Below are 19,411 nucleotides of genomic sequence, written 5' to 3'. Positions count from 1 at the left end.
TTCTTCACTTTTGTAGCATAGTGGAAATATATGTAGCGCAAATTGGTCCCATAACCTATTAGGATTTTATTTTAATAAATAGAATAAAATCATATACGGTGCTTTTTAAGTTTTAATGAAAAACTTCTACATGACCAATTAATATAATTAACTAACTACTGTCAGACACAATGCACATAAACTATGATTAAACTTACAGTTTACATATTGTTTTTAATAAAGGCTTTGACATAGCCAATTAGCCAGACTATTTGTTTTTTTTTGTGTGGTATTACAATAACAATTTCAAGTTAATATCTAAGCCTACTTATTATCTAAATTTACAGGGTGTTATAATATATTAATGGATACATTTTTCAATTTTGTGTGATATTTTTACAATTTTTAATTTTATGATCTAAGCCTATTTAAAATATAAATTTACAGGACGTTACATATTCGTAAAGATATTGTAACGTCTGCTTATTTTTTGGAAAAAGAATTTCGTTTAAATTGACAGGTAAAGGACAATTGAGATCAATTAACTTTTCATACATTACTTTAATACTTTGTCTGTACTGTCCACACTCCAATATGAGTTTACATATTAAAAATAACTACTTTTTCCAACAAATAGTTCGACGCTCTATTGTCGACATATTCCTGGTTAACCTCATTGAGATGCCGCCCATGCAGGGGTTTGCCCATCCAGATGTTCATTTGTTCTTGCTTAAATAGGTGATTTATGCGCATTTCTTGTTCCTTCAGTTTAACCGGCGCGCGGTGTTGAGTCATATACTGTGCAGATTGCACGATGTAAAGTAGATGATTCAGTCTGCGCCTGAATATAAGTTCTCAAGTTAGCAACTTGTTTACCTAATTGCTCACCAATGTACATTAGTCCTCTTCCCCCTAGATACCGCGGAAATGTTGTTCTCTCTACTGCACTGCGAGGATGATGTTTTTGTGCCTTTGTGAGAAGTGTTCTTGCTTTCAGCTGAAGACTTTCTATATCCGTTTTTCACCACCTGATAATGCCAAATGAGTAGCTAAGCGCGGAAAGTGCATATGTATTTAATGCCTTAAACAAATTTTTACTTTTGAGATATGACCGGTTAAGCTGTCTTACCCTTCGTACAAACTCAGAAGTTAGTTCGGTTTTCATTTGTTTATTATCAATTTTCCGCGCTTGCTTTACACCGAGATATTTATACATGTCATTTTCACCCATCGTCTCAATGTTCTGGTCATTTTGCATATCAAAACCACCGGGCCGAACCTGTCCTCTGACTATATTTAAGATACGGCACTTGTCTAGACCAAAGTGCATATTAATATCATTAGAAAAGGTTTCTACAGTTTTTAGCATCTGATCTTATTATTATCCAGATTTAGCCATACGTCTCACACTCCCTCTAAGAAGAAAATTGACCCATCCCAGATACCTACGGTATCAAATGGATTGAGCTCTGGTGGGACTCTTTCCGTGTTATCGAGCCCTAGGTGACTTGGAATGAAAGTGTATCTCCCACCAAAAAAATTCGTACACTTCTGGCCGTCGCGAGTAGTACAGCTTTCTGCATGGTCTTATAAAGCTGTTCATTCAGACCCAGTTTTTTATGCTTTCGAGGAGGGTCTTCGGAATGAATCCAGTAGTAGACATAATAATCGGTATCGTCTAGGTACTTTGCATTCTCCATTGCCTTCGTATTTGAATTTCGAGATCTTTGTACTTTTCTGTACTGGTCTGTTTAGAGAAGTCCCAGCTTGACAGCTATTTCTTGATGAAGGATTTTCCCACTGCGTCATGCCGTTGCTTGTATTCAGTTGCAGCAAATACCTGATAGCCTCCTGTAAGATGTTGGATGGTTTCGTGGGCTTGAAATCCATAACGGCATCTGCCGTTTTGAACCTGAGGATCATGGCCTCGATATTCTGGCCATTTTGCATATCGAATCCACCGAGGTGTACCTTTCCTCTGACTATATTCAAAACACGGCACTTGTCTAGGCCGAACTGCATACTAATATTATTAGAGAATGTTTCTACAGTTTTTAACATCTGTTGTAGGTGTTCTTGAGTAGAAGCCATTAATTTCAAATCATCCATATACAACAGATGATTGAGCTTCGCTACCACAGTATTATTGTTTTTAATGCTAAAACCTGAGTCAGTGAATTTTAATAGCTGGGAAATGGGGTTCAAAGGATTCAAGGAGGTTCAACAGAACCACAATGGACTGAACGAGTCTCCTTAAAACAGACCCCGATTGATTGCTATATTTTCCGTTTAGATATTGTTTTTACCAGGTATTTGGAGGTGAATTTTAGTCTTCCAATCTGTCATTATATGCCTTAAAAAGGTCACTATGTTATCATCGACTTTGTATATTCTCAATATATCTATAAGCCATTCATGCGGCACTGAATCAAAGGCGTTTTGTAGTCAATAAAGGCAGTAAAGAGGTTCCTTTTTTTTTGGTGAATGCCTGGTTAGAAATGACTGAGTCGATGAAAAGTTGTTCTTTGCAACCCATGGAATCCTTAGCGCATCCTTTGGGTTGAGGCTCTATGATATTGTTTAGAGCACAATGTTGGTAGATACGTCAGGTTATACAGGATGTGACCAATTTATACAAAGTCGGAAGACAACTAATTGGGCGGTACTTGGCTGGATCTTGGGTGATATTTTGATCCTTTGGTATTAAATAAGTGGTTCCCTGAGTTAGAAATGATGGTATTTCCTGCGGATTAGAAATAACATGATTAATTAATGTTGATAAGCACTCATGAATACCCCAAAACTTTTTAAGCCAGAAGTTCTGAACCCCGTCTGGACCAGGAGATTTCCAGTTGTGAAGCTCTTTGATGACATTTGAGACCTCTTCAATCGTGAATGGTTCGTAGTTAGCAGTAACGTAGTGATAACAGTTGTGTGTCGTATCTTCTATCCAGCCAGCATTTTGGTTAAAAGCAACTGGTGTGGAAAGTTGATTTCCCCAAAACTCATGAATTTCTTTTTGGCTTGGGTAAGACTTGTCGACACTTTCTAAGGTGGAATTTAGTTTTCAGTAGAACGCTTTCTCGGAATTTTCAAAAAGTGCATTGTCAAATTTTCGGTTGTTACTAACTTTATACCTCCTTAGTCGCCCTGAATAGACGGAGAGTTTTTGTTTTAATGTATCCAGATTTTTTTGGGTTGTGTTATTTTCTGGATCGTATCTCGAGTGTCTTGCAGTGCTCCGCATTATTTCTTCAGCTCTCCTAATGACTTTTCTACTCCGTACTCCCCGTATTCTCTGACTTGGCCAATATCCCAACGCAGTACTTCAATCTTTTCTAGCAGTCTCTTTTCCCAGGGTGCAATTCTGTTACCAGTTTGTCCGTTATTAGTACCCCGTCGTGTTCTGATCTTAATGCCCATTATATTAGCAATTGCTTTTGCTGCACAGTAGATGAGTATATGCAAATACTCTAATGTGTAAGCTTTTACGACGTAATTGGGTAGGACTTCAGTGTTCACAATTTGTAACAGCGCACCTAGTTTCTTACAAGAGTTTATTCTTGGTAGCGGTGGTCTGCTAAGTGGGTTTGTTCCATTAAATTCTTGTACGGAGCAAGCCATTTCGTTTACTAGGCTATCACGTCATTCTTTGTCTTCCTGCGTTGTATTATCAGGTTGAGTTTCTGGTATGGGAAGCTCAGGAATCTGCTCATCAGGGATTTCATTAGGAACTTGATCTAATACTAGCCCTTGGTTGTTAATCTCCCGTTCGACTTCGCTTTTAATGATATAGCGTCTAGTCTCTTATTATTATCCAGATTTAGCCATACGACTCACACTCCCTCTAAAGAAAAAATTATCCTATCCCAGATACCTACGATATCAAAAGGATTGGGCTCTGGTGGGACTTTTTCCGTGTTATCGAGCCCTAGGTGACTTGGTATGCAGGTGTATCTCCCAAAAATTTTCGTACACATCTGGCAGTTGCGAGTAGTACAGCTTTCTGCATGGTCTTGTAAAGATGTTCATTTAGACCCAGCCTTTTTATGCTTTCGAGAAAGTTCTTCGGAAAGACTCCAGAAGTAGACATAACAATAGGTATCGTCTGGGTACTTTGCTTTCTTCATTGTCTTCCTATTTGAATTTCCAGATCTCTGCACTTGGCGATCTTTTCAGTAAATTTACTACGTAGATTATTGTTGTTAGGTATCGCCACATCAATTAGTGTTGTTTGTCTGGTTAATTTATTAACTAGTACGAGATCTGATCTATTATATACTACTATTTGGTCTGTGAGTACAGTGCAATCCCAGTATAGCTTGTAGATGCCATCCTCAAGCATACTTTCAGGGACGTATTGATAATATGGGAGATGGTCCGTTTGGAGAAGTCCCAGCTTAATGGCTATCTCCTGATGAAGGATTTTTCCCACTGCGTCATGCCGTTCCTTGTATTCAGTTGCAGCGAATGTCTGACAGCCACCTGTAATATAATGGATGGTTTTTTGGGCTTGACATCCATATCGGCATCTGCCGTTTTGAACCTGAGGGTCGTTGACGATATATTGCAGGTAATTTCTGGTTGGCGCAACCTGATCCTGAGTGGCCAGTGATAAATCCTCCGTTTCAGGGAACATCTTTCCTGATGTCAACAAATAGTTCGACGCTGTATTGTCGACATAGTCTTGGCTGACCTCATTGGGATGTCGCCCGTGCAGAGGTTTACCCATCCAGGTGCGCCATTTTTCGTCTTTAGTGAGTTGGTTTATGCGCATTTCTGGTTCCCTCAGTTTGATCGGTGTTGTGTCATCTACTGCGCAGATAGCGCGATGTAGAGTAGATGTCTCAGCTTGCATCTAAAAATAAGTCCTTAAAATTATTATTATCCAGATTTAGCCATACGGCTCACACTCCTTCTAAGGGGAAAATTTGCTCATCCCAGATACCTACGGTATCAAAAGGATTGAGCTCTGGTGGGACTCTTTCCGTGTTATCGAGCCCTAGGTGACTTGGTATGCAGGTGTATCTCCCAAAAATTTTCGTACAGATCTGGCCGTTGCGAGTAGTACTGCTTTCTGCATGGTCTTATAAAGATGTTCATTAAGACCCAGCTTTTTTATGCTTTCGATGAGGGTTTTCGGAATGACTCCAGTAGTAGACATTATAATCGGTATCGTCTGGGTACTTTGCATTCTCCATTGTCTCCGTATTTGAATTTCCAGATCTCTGTACTTGGCGATATTTTCAGTAAATTTAGTACGTAGATTATTGTTGTTAGAAATTGCCACATCAATGAGGGTTGTTTGTCTCGTTAATTTATTGACTAATACGAGATCTGGTCTATTTTGCGCCACTGTTTGTTCTGTGAGAACAGTGCGGTCCCAGTATAGCTTGTAGTTGCCATCCTCAAGCATACTCTCAGGGACGTATTGATAATATGGGAGATGGTCGGTTTGAAGAAGTCCCAGCTTGATAGCTATCTCCTGATGAAGGATTTTTCCCTCTGCGTCATGCCGTTCCTTGTATTCAGTTGCAGCAAATGCCTGGCAGCCCCCTGTAAGATGTTGGATGGTTTCTTGGGCTTGACATCCATATCGGCATCTGTCGTTTTGAACATGAGGGTCTTTGATGATATATTTCAGGTAATTTCTGGTTGGTATAACCTGATCCTGAATGGCCAATAATGAACCCTCCGTTTCAGGGAACATTTTTCCTTATGTCAACCAGTAGTTCGACGCTATATTGTCGACATAATCTTGGCTGACCTCATTGGGATGTCGCCCGTGCAGAGGTTTACCCATCCAGACGCGCATTTTTCGTCTTTAGTAAGGTGGTTTATGCGCAGTTCTGCTTCCCTCAGTTTTATCGGTGTTGTGTCATCTACTGCGCAGATAGCGCGATGTAGAGTAGATGTTTCAGCCTGCATCTGAAAATAAGATCTTAAATTAGCAATTTGTTTGTCTAATTGCTCACCTATACTCATAAGTCCTCTTCCTCCTAGATTCCGTGGTAATGTTGGTTTTTATACTGCACTTTTAGGATGGTGTTTTTGTGCTTTTGTGAGGTGTGTTCGTACTTTTCGCTGTAGAGCTTCTATATCTGTTTTTGTCCACTTAACAATACCAAATGAGTAGCTAAGCGCGGAACATGCGTAGGTGTTTAGTGCCTTAAACAAATTTCTACTGTTAAGGTGTGAGCGAAGCAGCTGTTTTACCCTTCGTATAAACTCAGTAGTTATCTCTGTTTTCATTTCTTTATGGTCAATTTTCCGCGCTTGCTTTACTCCAAGATATTTATACATATCATTTTCACCCATGGCCTCGATGTTCTGGCCATTTTGCATATCGAATCCTCCGGGCTGTACTTTTCCTCTGACTATATTTAAAATACGGCACTTGTCTAGTCCGAAGTGCATACAAATATCATTAGAAAAAGTTTCTACAGTTTTTAGCATCTCGTCGAGTTGGTTTCGAGTGGAAGCCATTAATTTCAAATCATCCATATACAATAAATGATTAAGCTTCGCCACCACATTGTTGTTATTTTTGATGCTAAAACCTGCGTCTGTGGAGTTAAATAGCTGAGATAATGGGTTCATAGCTAGACAGAACCACAGTGGACTCAACGAATCTCCTTGAAACAGGCCCCGGCTGATTGCGATATTTTCAGTTTCGATGTTATTTTCACCAGGTATTTGAAGGTGAATTCTAGTCTTCCACTCCGTAATTATATGCTCTAAAAAGGTCACTATATTATCATCGACTTTATATATTCTCAATATATCTATAAGCCATTCATGCGGCACTGAATCAAAGGCCTTCTTGTAATCAATGAAGGCAGTAAAAAGATTCCTCTTTTTGGAATATGCCTGGTTAGAAATGACCGAGTCGATGATGAGTTGTTCTTTGCAACCCATGGAACCCTTAGCGCATCCTTTCTGTTGAGGCTCTATGATATTGTTCAGAGCACAGTGTTGGTAGATACGCCGGGCTACACAGGATGTGACCAATTTGTACAAAGTTGGAAGACAAGTAATTGGGCGGTATTTGGCTGGATCTTGGGTGTTATTTTGATCCTTCGGAATTAAATAAGTGGTTCCCTGAGTTAGGAATGATGGTATATCGTGCGGATTAGAAATAACATGATTAATTAGTGTTGATAAGCATTCATGAACACTCCAAAACTTCTTGAGCCAAAAGTTTTGAACTCCGTCTGGTCCAGGAGATTTCCAGTTGTGAAGCTCTTTGATGGTATTTGAGACTTCTTCAGTAGTGAAGGGTTCGTAAAGGGTGGTAATGTAGTGTTGGCAGTTCTGTGTCGTATCTTCTATCCATTCAGCATTGTTGTTAAGAGCAGCTGGCGTGGAAAGTTGATTTCCCCAAAACTCATGAATTTCTTCTTGGCTTGGGTAAGTCTTATCGTCACGTTCTACAGTGGAATTGAGTTTTCGATAGAACGTCTTTTCAGAACTTTCAAAAAGAGCATTGTCGCTTTTGCGGTTGTTACTAACTTTGTACCTCCTTAGTCGTCCTGAATAAACGGAGAGCTTTTGTTTTAATGTGTCCAGACACTGATGGGCTGTGTTGTTTTCTGGATCATATTTTGAGTGTCTTGCGGTAGTCAGCATTATATCTTCAGCTCTTCTGATGACTTTTCTACTTGTTACACCTAGTATGTATTCTGTGACTATACCAATATCCTTACGTAATAATTCGATCTTTCCGAGCAGTCTTTTTTCCCAGGGTGCAATTCTGTTACCAGTTCTTTCGTTATTAGTAACCCGTCGTGTTCTGATCTTAACGCCCATTACATTAGCAATTGCTGTCGCTGCACAGTAGATTAGCATATGCAGATTTTCCAATGTGTGGGCTTCTACGACATAATTGGGTAGGACTTCAGTGTTCACAATTTGTAACAGCGCACCTAGTTTCTTACAAGAGTTTATTCGTGGTAGCGGTGGTCTGCTAAGTGGATTTGTTCCATTAAACTCTTGTACGGCACGAGCCATTTCGTTTGCTAGACTATCGCGCAACTCGTTGTTTTCCTGCTGTGTATTATCAGGTTGAGTTTCTGGCATGGGAATCTCAGGAGTCTGCTCATCGAGGATTTCATTAGGGACTTGATCTAAAACTTGTTCTTGGTTATTAATCTCCCGTTCGACTTCGCTTTTGATCGAATTGCGTCTAGTCTCTGGGATAAGGTTGTTCCTTATGATTACCCGGTATTGATCTGATACTCTTTGCTCCGATACTTGAATATCTGGGTACGTCCTGCAAAATTCGGCATACAGCTGTTGTCGGTAGCTGATTGTTTCTTGACCGAGGTTTGTCACCTTGTAATAGAAGCGCAAAATGTTTTCATTAATGGACACAGTCCATTTCATGCGCTGCCTCGGTCGTCCCGCTTGAGTGAGCGCCGGCTGATGATCCAGCGTAGCACCTTCGGCGGGTGGAGCTCTTGTTGTTGTTTGGCTCGCTTGTGGTTGTGGTTGTGGTTGGGCTGTAGCTGATTGTATGACAGGGGCCCGCCTCCTCAACACCCTGCCACCGACGTCCCGCATGCTGTCACGTCCAGCGCCGGCTCCAGACGTGCCCTGGCGATCCCAAGGCAGCGATCCTAAACATAAATTATTTATCTCCATTCTCATGGGTGTGCATTTTATACCTACTGCCAGGTGTCAGTTTTTGTTCCACGGCAAGTATCCCTGCTACTCTCTGGGTATTGGCGCTACGAATACCCAGAAAGCATCCCCCATTCGCAGGGGGCCGCGCCTGATAAAAGCTGACAAAAAACTCCCACAAGTTATTATTATTATTATTATCCAGATTTAGCCATACGGCTCACACTCCCTCTAAGGGGAAAATTGACTCATCCCAGATACCTACGGTATCAAAAGGATTGAGCTCTGGTGGGACTCTTTCCGTGTTATCCAGCCCTAGGTGACTTGGTATGCAGGTGTATCTCCCAAAAATTTTCGTACACATCTGGCCGTTGCGAGTAGTACAGCTTTCTGCATGGTCTTGTAAAGATGTTCATTTAGACCCAGCCTTTTTATGCTTTCGAGGAGGTTCTTCGGAATGACTCCAGTAGTAGACATAACAATAGGTATCGTCTGGGTACTTTGCATTCTCCATTGCCTTCGTATTTGAATTTCTAGATCTCTGTACTTGGCGATCTTTTCAGTGAATTTACTACGTAGATTATTGTTGTTAGGAATCGCCACATCAATGAGGGTTGTTTGTCTCGTTAATTTATTGACTAATACGAGATCTGGTCTATTATGCGCCACTGTTTGGTCTGTGAGCACAGTGCGGTCCCAGTATAGCTTGTAGTTGCCATCCTCAAGCATACTCTCAGGGACGTATTGATAATATGGGAGATGGTCGGTTTGGAGAAGTCCCAGCTTGATAGCTATCTCCTGATGAAGGATTTTTCCCACTGCGTCATGCCGTTCCTTGTACTCAGTTGCAGCAAATGCCTGGCAGCCCCCTGTAAGATGTTGGATGGTTTCTTGGGCTTGACATCCATATCGGCATCTGTCGTTTTGAACATGAGGGTCTTTGATGATATATTTCAGGTAATTTCTGGTTGGTATAACCTGATCCTGAATGGCCAGTAATGAACCCTCCGTTTCAGGGAACATCTTTCCTGATGTCAACCAGTAGTTCGACGCTATATTGTCGACATAATCTTGGCTGACCTCATTGGGATGTCGCCCATGCAGAGGTTTACCCATCCAGGCGCGCACTTTTTCGTCCTTAGTAAGGTGGTTTATGCGAAGTTCTGCTTCCCTCAGTTTTATCGGTGTTGTGTCATCTACTGCGCAGATAGCGCGATGTAGAGTAGATGTTTCAGCCTGCATCTGAAAATAAGATCTTAAATTAGCAATTTGTTTGTCTAATTGCTCACCTATATCCATAAGTCCTCTTCCTCCTAAATTCCGTTGTAATGTCGTTCTTTCTACTGCACTTTTTGGATGGTGTTTTTGTGCCTTTGTGAGGTGCGTTCTTACTTTTCGCTGAAGATTTTCTATGTCCGTTTTTGTCCACTTAACAATGCCAAATGAATAGCTTAGCGCGGAACATGCGTAGGTGTTTAGTGCCTTAAACAAATTTCTACTATTAAGGTGTGAGCGAAGCAGCCGTTTTACCCTTCGTATAAACGCAGTAGTTATCTCTGTTTTCATTTGTTTATGGTCAATTCTCCGCGCTTGCTTTACTCCAAGATATTTATACATATCGTTTTCACCCATGGCCTCGATGTTCTTGCCATTTTGCATATCGAATCCTCCGGGCTGTACTTTTCCTCTGACTATATTTAAAATACGGCACTTGTCTAGTCCGTAGTGCATGCTAATATCATTAGAAAAAGTTTCTACAGTTTTTAGCATCTCATCGAGTTGGTTTCGAGTGGAAGCCATTAATTTCAAATCATCCATATACAATAAATGATTAAGCTTCGCCACCACATTGTTGTTATTTTTGATGCTAAAACCTGCGTCTGTGGAGTTCAATAGCTGAGATAATGGGTTCATAGCTAGACAGAACCACAGTGGACTCAACGAATCTCCTTGAAACAGGCCCCGGCTGATTGCGATATTTTCAGTTTCGATGTTATTTTCACCAGGTATTTGAAGGTGAATTCTAGTCTTCCACTCCGTAATTATATGCTCTAAAAAGGTCACTATATTATCATCGACTTTATATATTCTCAATATATCTATAAGCCATTCATGCGGCACTGAATCAAAGGCCTTCTTGTAATCAATGAAGGCAGTAAAAAGATTCCTCTTTTTGGAATATGCCTGGTTAGAAATGACCGAGTCGATCATGAGTTGTTCTTTGCAGCCCATGGAACCCTTAGCGCATCCTTTCTGTTGAGGCTCTATGATATTGTTCAGAGCACAGTGTTGGTAGATACGCCGGGCTACACAGGATGTGACCAATTTTTACAAAGTTGGAAGACAAGTAATTGGGCGGTATTTGGCTGGATCTTGGGTGTTATTTTGATCCTTCGGAATTAAATAAGTGGTTCCCTGAGTTAGGAATGATGGTATATCCTGCGGATTAGAAATAACATGATTAATTAGTGTTGATAAGCATTCATGAACACTCCAAAAGTTCTTGAGCCCAAAGTTTTGAACTCCGTCTGGTCCAGGAGATTTCCAGTTGTGAAGCTCTTTGATGGTATTTGAGACTTCTTCAGTAGTGAAGGGTTCGTAAAGGGTGGTAATGTAGTGTTGGCAGTTTTGTGTCGTTTCTTCTATCCATCCAGCATTGTTGTTAAGAGCAGCTGGCGTGGAAAGTTGATTTCCCCAAAACTCATGAATTTCTTCTTGGCTTGGGTAAGTCTTATCGACACGTTCTACAGTGGAATTGAGTTTTCGATAGAACGCCTTTTCAGAACTTTCAAAAAGAGCATTGTCGCTTTTGCGGTTGTTACTAACTTTGTACCTCCTTAGTCGTCCTGAATAAACGGAGAGCTTTTGTTTTAATGTGTCCAGACACTGATGGGCTGTGTTGTTTTCTGGATCATATCTTGAGTGTCTTGCGGTAGTCAGCATTATATCTTCAGCTCTTCTGATGACTTTTCTACTTGTTACACCTCGTATGTATTCTGTGACTATACTAATATCCTTACGTAATAATTCGATCTTTCCGAGCAGTCTTTTTTCCCAGGGTGCAATTCTGTTACCAGTTCTTTCGTTATTAGTAACCCGTCGTGTTCTGATCTTAACGCCCATTACATTAGCAATTGCTGTTGCTGCACAGTAGATTAGCATATGCAAATATTCCAACGTGTGAGCTTCTACGACATAGTTGGGTAGGACTTCAGTGTTCACAATTTGTAACAGCGCACCTAGTTTCTTACAAGAGTTTATTCGTGGTAGCGGTGGTCTGCTAAGTGGGTTTGTTCCATTAAACTCTTGTACGGCACGAGCCATTTCGTTTGCTAGACTATCGCGCAACTCGTTGTTTTCCTGCTGTGTATTATCAGGTTGAGTTTCTGGCATGGGAATCTCAGGAGTCTGCTCATCGAGGATTTCATTAGGGACTTGATCTAAAACTTGTTCTTGGTTATTAATCTCCCGTTCGACTTCGCTTTTGATCGAATTGCGTCTAGTCTCTGGGATAAGGTTGTTCCTTATGATTACCCGGTATTGATCTGATACTCTTTCCTCCGATACTTGAATATCTGGGTGCGTCCTGCAAAATTCGGCATACAGCTGTTGTCGGTAGCCGATTGTTTCTTGACCGAGGTTTGTCACCTTGTAATAGAAGCGCAAAATGTTTTCATTAATGGACACAGTCCATTTCATGCGCTGCCTCGGTCGTCCCGCTTGAGTGAGCGCCGGCTGATGATCCAGCGCAGCACCTTCGGCGGGTGGAGCTCTTGTTGTTGTTTGGCTCGCTTGTGGTTGTGGTTGGGCTGTAGCTGATTGTATGACAGGGGCCCGCCTCCTCAACACCCTGCCACCGACGTCCCGCATGCTGTCACGTCCAGCGCCGGCTCCAGACGTGCCCTGGCGATCCCCAGGCAGCGATCCTAAACATAAATTATTTATCTCCATTCTCATGGGTGTGCATTTTATACCTACTGCCAGGTGTCAGTTTTTGTTCCACGGCAAGTATCCCTGCTACTCTCTGGGTATTGGCGCTACGAATACCCAGAAAGCATCCCCCATTCGCAGGGGGCCGCACCTGATAGAAGAACTGACAAAAAACTCCCACAGGATATTATTATTATTATTATCCAGATTTAGCCATACGGCTCACACTCCCTCTAAGGGGAAAGTTGACTCATCCCAGATACCTACGGTATCAAAAGGATTGAGCTCTGGTGGGACTCTTTCCGTGTTATCGAGTCCTAGGTGACTTGGTATGCAGGTGTATCTCCCAAAAATTTTCGTACGCATCTGGCCGTTGCGAGTAGTACCGCTTTCTGCATGGTCTTATAAAGATGTTCATTAAGACCTAGCTTTTTTATGCTTTCGAGGAGGGTCTTCGGAATGACTCCAGTAGTAGACATAATAATCGGTATCGTCTGGGTACTTTGCATTCTCCATTGTCTCCGTATTTTAATTTCCAGATCTCTGTACTTGGCGATCTTTTCAGTAAATTTAGTACGTAGATTATTGTTGTTAGGAATCGCCACATCAATGAGGGTTGTTTGTCTCGTTAATTTATTGACTAATACGAGATCTGGTCTATTATGCGCCACTGTTTGGTCTGTGAGCACAGTGCGGTCCCAGTATAGCTTGTAGTTGCCATCCTCAAGCATACTCTCAGGGACGTATTGATAATATGGGAGATGGTCGGTTTGGAGAAGTCCCAGCTTGATAGCTATCTCCTGATGAAGGATTTTTCCCACTGCGTCATGCCGTTCCTTGTACTCAGTTGCAGCAAATGCCTGGCAGCGCCCTGTAAGATGTTGGATGGTTTCTTGGGCTTGACATCCATATCGGCATCTGTCGTTTTGAACATGAGGGTCTTTAATGATATATTTCAGGTAATTTCTGGTTGGTATAACCTGATCCTGAATGGCTAGTAATGAGCCCTCCGTTTCAGGGAACATCTTCCCTGATGTCAACCAGTAGTTCGACGCTATATTGTCGACATAATCTTGGCTGACCTCATTGGGATGTCGCCCGTGCAGAGGTTTACCCATCCAGGCGCGCACTTTTTCGTCCTTAGTAAGGTGGTTTATGCGCAGTTCTGCTTCCCTCAGTTTTATCGGTGTTGTGTTATCTACTGCGCAGATAGCGCGATGTAGAGTAGATGTTTCAGCCTGCATCTCAAAATAAGATCTTAAATTAGCAATTTGTTTGTCTAATTGCTCACCTATATCCATAAGTCCTCTTCCTCCTAAATTCCGTGGTAATGTCGTTCTTTCTACTGCACTTTTTGGATGGTGTTTTTGGGCCTTTGTGAGGTGCGTTCTTACTTTTCGCTGAAGATTTTCTATGTCCGTTTTTGTCCACTTAACAATGCCAAATGAATAGCTAAGCGCGGAACATGCGTAGGTGTTTAGTGCCTTAAACAAATTTCTACTATTAAGGTGTGAGCGAAGCAGCTGTTTTACCCTTCGTATAAACTCAGTAGTTATCTCTGTTTTCATTTGTTTATGGTCAATTTTCCGCGCTTGCTTTACTCCAAGATATTTATACATATCGTTTTCACCCATGGCTTCGATGTTCTGGCCATTTTGCATATCGAATCCTCCGGGCTGCACTTTTCCTCTGACTATATTTAAAATACGGCACTTGTCTAGTCCGAAGTGCATACTAATGTCATTAGAAAAAGTTTCTACAGTTTTTAGCATCTCATCGAGTTGGTTTCGAGTGGAAGCCATTAATTTCAAATCATCCATATACAATAAATGATTAAGCTTTGCCACCACATTGTTATTATTTTTGATGCTAAAACCTGCGTCTGTGGAGTTCAATAGCTGAGATAGTGGGTTCATAGCTAGACAGAAGCACAGAGGACTCAACGAATCTCCTTGAAACAGGCCCCGGCTGATTGCGATATTTTCAGTTTCGATGTTACTTTCACCAGGTATTTGAAGGTGAATTCTAGTCTTCCACTCTGTCATTATATGCTCTAAAAGGGTCACTATATTATCATCGACTTTATATATTCTCAGTATATTTATAAGCCATTCATGCGGAACTGAATCAAAGGCCTTCTTGTAATCAATGAAGGCAGTAAAAAGATTTCTCTTTTTGGAATATGCCTGGTTAGAAATGACTGAGTCGATGATGAGTTGTTCTTTGCAACCCATGGAACCCTTATCGCATCCTTTCTGTTGCGGCTCTATGATATTGTTCAGAGCACAGTGTTGGCAGATACGCCGGGCAACACAGGATGTGACCAATTTATACAAAGTTGGAAGACAGGTAATTGGGCGGTATTTGGCTGGATCTTGGGTGTTATTCTGATCCTTCGGTATTAAATAAGTGGTTCCCTGAGTTAGGAATGATGGTATATCCTGCGGATTAGAAATAACATGATTAATTAGTGTCGTTAAGCATTCATGAACACTCCAAAACTTCTTAAGCCAAAAGTTTTGAACTCCGTCTGGTCCAGGAGATTTCCAGTTATGAAGCTCTTTGATGATATTTGAGACTTCTTCAGTAGTGAAGGGTTCGTAAAGGGTAGTAATGTAGTGTTGGCAGTTCTGTGTCATATCTTCTATCCATCCAGCATTGTTGTTAAGGGCAGCTGGTGTGGAAAGTTGATTTCCCCAAAACTCATGAATTTCTTCTTGGCTTGGGTAAGTCTTAGCGACATGTTCTACAGTGGAATTGAGTTTTCGATAGAACGCCTTCTCAGAACTCTCAAAAAGAGCATTGTCGCTTTTGCGGTTGTTACTAACTTTGTACCTCCTTAGTCGTCCTGAATAAACGGAGAGTTTTTGTTTTAAAGTATCCAGACACTGATGGGCTGTGTTGTTTTCTGGATCATATCTTGAGTGTCTTGCGGTACTCAGCATAATTTTTTCAGCTCTCCTGATGACTTTTCTACTTGTCACACCTCGTATGTATTCTGTGACTATACCAATATCCCTACGTAGTAATTCAATCTTTCCGAGCAGTCTTTTTTCCCAGGGTGCAATTCTGTTACCAGTTCTTTCGTTATTAGTACCTCGTCGTGTTCTGATCTTAACGCCCATTACATTAGCAATTGCTGTTGCTGCACAGTAGATTATCATATGCAAATATTCCAATGTGTGAGCTTCTACGACATAGTTGGGTAGGACTTCAGTGTTCACAATTTGTAACAGCGCACCTAGTTTCTTACAAGAGTTTATTCGTGGTAGCGGTGGTCTGCTAAGTGGGTTTGTTCCATTAAACTCTTGTACGGCACGAGCCATTTCGTTCGCTAGACTATCGCGCAACTCGTTATTTTCCTGCTGTGTATCATCAGGTTGAGTTTCTGGGATGGGAAGCTCTGGAATCTGCTCATCACCGATCTCATTAGGGATTTGATCTAAAACTAGCCCTTGATTGGTAATCTCCCGTTCGACTTCGCTTTTGATCGTATTGCGTCTAGCCTCTGGGATAAGGTTGTTTCTTATGATTACCCGGTATTGATCTGATAGTCTTTGCTCCGATACTTGAATATCTGGGTACTCCCTTCAAAATTCGACATACAGCTGTTGTCTGTAGCCGATCGTTTCTTGACCGAGGTCCGTCACCTTATAATAGAAGCGCAAAATGCTTTCGTTAATGGACACAGTCCATTTCATGCGCTGCCTCGGTCGTCCCGCTTGAGTGAGCGCCGGCTGATGTTCCGGCGCAGCACCTTCAGCGAGTGGAGCTCGTGCTGTTGTTTGGCTCGCTTGTGGTTGTTGTTCTTGTTGTTGGGCTGTAGCTGTTTGTGTGACAGGGGCCCGCCTCCTCAACACCCTGCCACCGACGTCCCGCATGCTGTCACGTCCAGCGTCGGCTCCAGACGTGCCCTGGCGATCCCCAGGCAGCGGCCCTAAACATAAACTATTAATCTCCATTCTCATGGGTGTGCATTTTATACCTACTGCCAGGTGTCAGTCCTTGTTCCACGGCAAGTATTCCTGCTACTCTCTGGGTATTGGCGCTACGAATACCCAGAAAGCATCCCCCATTCGCAGGGGGCCGCGCCTGATAGAAGAACTGACATAAAACTCCCACAGGTTAGGTATTATTATCCAGATTTAGCCATACGGCTCACACTCCCTCTAAGGGGAAAATTGACTCATCCCAGATACCTACGGTATCAAAAGGATTGAGCTCTGGTGGGACTCTTTCCGTGTTATCGAGCCCTAGGTGACTTGGAATGCAGGTGTATCTCCCAAAAATTTCCGTACACTTCTGGCCGTCGCGAGTAGTACAGCTTTCTGCATGGTCTTATAAAGATGTTCATTCAGACCCAGCTTTTTTATGCTTTCGAGGAGGGTCTTCGGAATGACTCCAGTAGTAGACATGATAATCGGTATCGTCTGGGTACTTTGCATTCTCCATTGCCTTCGTATTTGAATTTCCAGATCTCTGTACTTGGCGATCTTTTCAGTAAATTTACTACGGAGATTATTGTTGTTAAGTATCGCCACATCAATTAGTGTTGTTTGTTTTGTTAATTTATTAACTAGTACGAGATCTGGTCTATTATGTGCCACTGTTTGGTCTGTGAGCACAGTGCGGTCCCAGTATAGCTTGTAGTTGCCATCCTCAAGCATACTCTCAGGGACGTATTGATAATACGGGAGATGGTCCGTTTGGAGAAGTCCCAGCTTGATAGCTATCTCCTGATGAAGGATTTTTCCCACTGCGTCATGCCGTTCCTTGTATTCAGTTGCAGCAAATGCCTGGCAGCCCCCTGTAATATGTTGGATGGTTTCTTGGGCTTGACATCCATATCGGCATCTGTCGTTTTGAACCTTAGGGTCTTTGACGATATATTTCAGGTAATTTCTGGTTGGTATAACCTGATCCTGAATGGCCAGTATTGATCCCTCCGTTTCAGGGAACATCTTTCCTGATGTCAACCAATAGTTCGACGCTGTATTGTCGACATAGTCTTGGCTGACCTCATTGGGATGTCGCCCGTGTAGAGGTTTACCCATCCAGGTGCGCAGTTTTTCGTCTTTAGTGAGGTGGTTTATGCGCATTTCTGGTTCCCTCAGTTTAATCGGTGTTGTGTCATCTACTGCGCAGATAGCGCCATGTAGAGTAGATGTCTCAGCCTGCATCTGAAAATAAGTTCTTAAGTTAGCAATTTGTTTGTCTAATTGCTCACCTATATCCATAAGTCCTCTTCCTCCTAAATTCCGTGGTAATGTCGTTCTTTCCACTGCACTTTTGGGATGGTGTTTTTGTGCCTTTGTAAGGTGCGTTCGTACTTTTCGCTGAAGATTTTCTATGTCCGTTTTTGTCCACTTAACAATGCCAAATGAGTAGCTAAGCGCGGAACATGCGTAGGTGTTTAGTGCCTTAAACAAATTTCTACTGTTAAGGTGTGAGCGAAGCAGCTGTTTTACCCTTCGTATAAACTCTGTAGTTATCTCTGTTTTCATTTGTTTATGGTCAAATTTCCGCGCTTGCTTTACTCCAAGATATTTATACATATCGTTTTCACCCATGGCCTCGATGTTCTGGCCATTTTGCATATCGAATCCTCCGGGCTGTACTTTTCCTCTGACTATATTTAAAATACGGCACTTTTCTAGCCCGAAGTGCATACTAATATCATTAGAAAAAGTTTCTACAGTTTTTAGCATCTCATCGAGTTGGTTGCGAGTGGAAGCCATTAATTTCAAATCATCCATGTACAATAAATGATTAAGCTTCGCCACCACATTGTTGTTATTTTTGATGCTAAAACCTGCGTCTGTGGAGTTTAATAGCTGAGATAGTGGGTTCATAGCTAGACAGAACCACAGAGGACTCAACGAATCTCCTTGAAACAGGCCCCGGCTGATTGCGATATTTTCAGTTTCGATGTTAATTTCACCAGGTATTTGAAGGTGAATTCTAGTTTTCCACTCTGTCATTATATGCTCTAAAAAGGTCACTATATTATCATCGACTTTATATATTCTCAATATATCTATAAGCCATTCATGCGGCACTGAATCAAAGGCCTTCTTGTAATCAATGAAGGCAGTAAAAAGATTCCTCTTTTTGGAATACGCCTGGTTAGAAATGACTGAGTCGATGATGAGTTGTTCTTTGCAACCCATGGAACCCTTAGCGCATCCTTTCTGTTGAGGCTCTATGATATTGTTCAGAGCACAGTGTTGGTAGATACGCCGGGCTACACAGGATGTGACCAATTTATACAAAGTTGGAAAGTTGGAAGACAAGTAATTGGGCGGTATTTGGCTGGATCTTGGGTGTTATTTTGATCCTTCGGTATTAAATAAGTGGTACCCTGAGTTAGGAATGCTGGTATATCCTGCGGATTAGAAATAACATGATTAATTAGTGTTGATAAGCACTCATGAACACTCCAAAACTTCTTGAGCCAAAAGTTTTGAACTCCATCTGGTCCAGGAGATTTCCAGTTATGAAGCTCTTTGATGATATTTGAGACTTCTTCAGTAGTGAAGGGTTCGTAAAGGGTAGTAATGTAGTGTTGGCAGTTCTGTGTCGTATCTTCTATCCACCCAGCATTGTTGTTAAGAGCAGCTGGTGTGGAAAGTTGATTTCCCCAAAACTCATGAATTTCTTCTTGGCTTGGGTAAGTCTTATCGACACGTTCTACAGTGGAATTGAGTTTTCGATAGAACGCCTTCTCAGAACTCTCAAAAAGAGCATTGTCGCTTTTGCGGTTGTTACTAACTTTGTACCTCCTTAGTCGCCCTGAATAAACGGAGAGTTTTTGTTTTAATGTATCCAGACACTGATGGGCTGTGTTGTTTTCTGGATCATATCTTGAGTGTCTTGCGGT

Source organism: Diabrotica virgifera, chromosome 2, assembly GCF_917563875.1.
Source record: "Diabrotica virgifera virgifera chromosome 2, PGI_DIABVI_V3a".
In the NCBI taxonomy this organism is placed as follows: Eukaryota; Metazoa; Arthropoda; class Insecta; order Coleoptera; family Chrysomelidae; genus Diabrotica; species Diabrotica virgifera.
Note: the sequence above shows the minus strand (reverse complement) of the source record.